The following is a 4,426-nucleotide window of genomic DNA, read 5'->3' as shown; positions in this document are numbered from 1 at the left end:
GATATTGATGAAGAAATGTATAATGAAAAAGCTAACTGCAGCACAGTTCCAGATAGCTAAAACTCTTCAATTTGTTTTATTGCTTTACCTTTACTTAAGCTATCTTTCCAATGAAAACTGCACCAGAATTGCCAGTTTTCTTTTACACATACAGCTGGCATCCATTGCTATCACATACTCCAGTTACAGATGGGTGCGCAGTCATAACATCAACACAGCTTCAAAACCACTTCCCCGACAGTGGGCTGTTAAAACACAGGTTTCCACAGAGCAGTGCAAAGGGTTAAAACACTTTATTTGAAGCTCCACAACCCCTTCAATTCCATCACTCGTAAGGATAGTTTGGACATAAAGAATTTACAAATATGAATTGCATTTAGCCAACTGCTGCCACGCTGACTATTCTTACAGTACTTTTAGGGTAACTGCTGTACTGTCAAAATCCTTTGACACCTTAACTGATTCTAAACAATACTGAGGACATAAGTCACCTATAAAATTTGTACACTGGGAAAGTGAGATACAGACCCATCGGCAAGTACAGAATTGCTGAGGAACACAGTTGAGCAGCTGTCAGAAGGGGGTGCTAACACAACCTGTGGAAGGGGCAGCTCCTTTAAAAATCACGGCTGACTCAACTAATTTTTATGCTCACAAAGGAAAACCACATATTTTGAAGAGGTACAAAACTACTTCAACATTAAAATGTAAAACAAGGATGGGAGGGCAAAACTGGACAAGAAAAGGGGTAGAGGGAAAAAACTGCAGCCAAAAGAAGATAGGGAGATAGCAGCAAGACTGCAAGAGGGCAAAACAAACCTTGAGCATATGCTGAAAGACCAGAAAGGAGGAAAAGCAGGGAAGACAGTAACCAGAAGAGACAGGCAAGAGGAAACTGCATACAGTGACAATCACGTATCCTACCCAGCTCCTCATAGGGAGGGGAAATGAAAAAACTGTGCTTTTTTCCTGCTTTAAGTTTCCTCCATGCAAATTTTACATTAATGACATTTTGATGCTATAGATTCAGAAGGAAACTAAAGAAAGTCCAAAGGTACTTCCTCTAAACAGCACTGTTGAGTTATAGCTGTTAAGCAGAACACGATGGCAACCCAGGTCCCCTCTGAACCAGGATCAGCAAGGCACAGTCTGAACACTCACTCAGTGTGGCTGCTTCCCCTCAACATGTTCTCAAGCAAACTCACCCTATCTCATTCCTAATCTCAGACACAAGTTTATAGCAACAGCCATCTCAAAAATGAAATCTAGATAAATTTATGCATTGGAGTTTCACTGCTTGTCATAATTTTCCCCAAATTGTTGCAGGGAAATCTTGTTTTTCCTGAGGAATTAGGAGCATATCGGGGTACAAAACTGCTCCATGAGAAAAAAAGTAATTCATATGCTTTATCTGTATTACAAAGAGAGTGATCACTATAAACTAGACTCAACAACCATAACCACCAAGCATACAACACAACACCTACAACAAAATTCAAGAGTGTAACTGAAGTGCAAAGTATATTCCAGCAGCTGCTCCCACCAAACGACAAGTACCAATGCGCAAAGTAGAAACCAGCCAGCTACACAACATCCATGCTGCACTGTACTGCCCCATCCCTAATAAAGAAGTATTTACAGAGAATGATAAATTGGTTTCATACAGGGCTTTCATTAGAGAGAAAGTCCCTAATCCTTTTAATCATGATTATAACTTCATGTGTTATATAATATAAATACATTTGGCAAATCTGAATCCCTCACTTCCACTGCAACACTATTATTCTAATTACAGGAGGATGCTCATCTTTAACAAGCAATATGATAAGTTTTTAAAGCAAGCTGATAACTACAAAAATGACTGCAATGTCATCCCACCTGAAAGCAACCGTTCATTACATAGACATCAACTTTAAGAGCTGCTTATTATCATTAACAAAAGTCTACAGCATCTAACAAATTTCTTCTGTGTCTAAGCATACAGCCAGGAGAAAAAAAAAAGCTCTTTGTCATTTAAATAAAATCTTAGGAAGTAATTCAAGAAATAAAATAAGGTCACTTAATTCAGCCACAGGCTACGGTTAAGTCGTGTGTGTTAGTCACTTAATAAAACAATAAACAAATCAAGACAATCAATAGTAAAACCAGAATTTTTTTGAAGACTAATACACTTTCCATTCAGAAATGAATGAGTACCTGCTTAATGTTTCCTTACCGTTAGGACATAAATACCTTCTTTCTTTACACAGAGATTCCATGAAAAACAGCCTTCAGAAAGTCAGTCCTGTCTTTTCTTGTTTCAGGTGGTTCACTACACCGAGCCACCTAGTAAGAAAGGCAACAGAGGTACATGGTACTTGATTTTTACATTGCTGAACTCCAGACACAGCACTGCATTGCTCTTTTCCCTGCACACTTTCCTTCTTCACAAAAAACTTTTTATTGTGCTTTAACAGAAGGTCAATGGCTATCACTTCTCTACTCCAGCACAATGGTGAATTGAAACAAGAACCCATAGCTGTTTAGACCGACAAAGCAACCAGTATGTCTAAGCCAATAAAGCGATTTGTTCATTAAAGCTACTAATAAAGCAACCTTTTGTTAGTCTATGAAACATCAGAAACCTCATAGAATGCATTTAACTATGCTTTCTTAAAAATCACCAACTCAGAAGTTCTAAAATCTGTTAACTTCTCCACTTCCTTAAACTGATAGTAAAATACCTTTGTGTTGACTTTTCAAAGCACAGCAAGTGTGACAAACTTTCCTGCCTATTCACCATCAGAAACATTTAGGGCTTTTGGTGAAGAGATCACCCCTGACAAGAGCTGAAATCCATCATATTAATGCATTATGTAAAGCTTCCTATGCAACACTGACAACCTATACTAGTGACCACCACAACTATATACAACAAGAACAAAATCATTCAATGGGCACACTCAGTTTGGACCCAAAGATTCGTTTGGATTTGACAAACAAAAATGAGAAGAGCTGTACTTAGCACAGATCAAAAATGCTGTTAGCACTCGTGTCCATTGCTTTCAATTAAACTGAAACAAAGTCTGAACCTGAGTCCCCAGCACTCAGTGTTGCTGTCTGGAGGGGGATTGTAACTATTCTCAATAACCAGCACTAACAGGAGGACAATGGCACAAACTTCCTCCAAACAACATCAGTATTTTTGCCTTGACTTTAGCTGCACTATACCAGCAATCCTTGAAAGCATTAAAATGAAGTCTCCCCCCTTACTCACAATTTCTAGACTTGCTTTGTTAACAGGTAGCTCCATTATTATGTAATTAGAGACTGGGCCGCCAAAAAGGAAGGGAAAAAAAAAAGTCATTTTCCATCTAATTACCATCAGCTAGACAAAAAAGGCCAGGCAGGTATTTCCTCTAAACTTTTATGTTTAAAACCTACAAAAGACAATTTGCTGCAATATTAGCAGCAATATACAAGTATCAAAGCTACATAATGTGTTAACACAGAAAATAAAGCAAAACAGTATGTGAGGGAAAAAAGTATATGTTCTCTTACTCATATTTAACAGTAAAACACCCCTTTTCTAGAAGCAATCTGAAGTCATTCTTTTGCTGCCATTTCTCAGCTGCATCTTTTCATCAAGCACACTGCAACTACTGGATTTTTTTATATGCACAACAACCCAAGCAAAAAAAAGCAAGTTTCATCTTTATTACTGCAACTTCTCCAGAACAAGATTCCCATTTGTTACACTGGATACAGCATTTGAATTCTCAGTGAAAGTTCTTGTAACAGAATGACAGTAAAATATTTGTCCCTACTCAGAGATATGTACAATCAGCCAAAGTTCTATCCTTTGCTATTCAGAAAATATAATCTTTATTTATAAAATAAACAAGTCTGCTATCTAGGACAGAGATAGCATCCCTCCCTCTACACTGCAACTCTCACTATCAAGCCTTGAGATTATATCCTCCTTCTGGAATTAAGTGCTTATTCTAACAATAACACTTCAATAGCATGTGAACCTTTTCAATTAAACAGTTGTCAAGCAGCCTGATAAGGCACAGAAAAACAACTGATAGCTGAAACAAGTCATACAACAAGTTTTGCAGACTTCCCGGTTCCTGCCAAACAAATAGTTAATCAGTGAGTAGTCAAGAGGCAAACAAATGACCATTAAAATTCATAGCAAAAAGCGACCCACCATTTCATTTAATTGCAAAGTTTTGACCATCTTCTAAGGTTTTCACTTAAAGCTTTTTTGGACTTTGGAGCCTTTTGTCTACTTTTGCACCACTGACGTGTGCTAGCAAAGAAAACAGCAGGACGTTAACTATTGCAAAGACACTGATTTTAAAGAGTTACACAATGCTTTTCTCACATTCTTTTTGAGAGAGGATGATATGACTTTCAAACAGCAATTAGAAGTAATTTATTA

This window comes from Geospiza fortis, unplaced genomic scaffold (assembly GCF_000277835.1).
Source record: "Geospiza fortis unplaced genomic scaffold, GeoFor_1.0 scaffold40, whole genome shotgun sequence".
Lineage (NCBI taxonomy): Eukaryota > Metazoa > Chordata > Aves > Passeriformes > Thraupidae > Geospiza > Geospiza fortis.
This window is presented reverse-complemented; position numbering follows the sequence as displayed.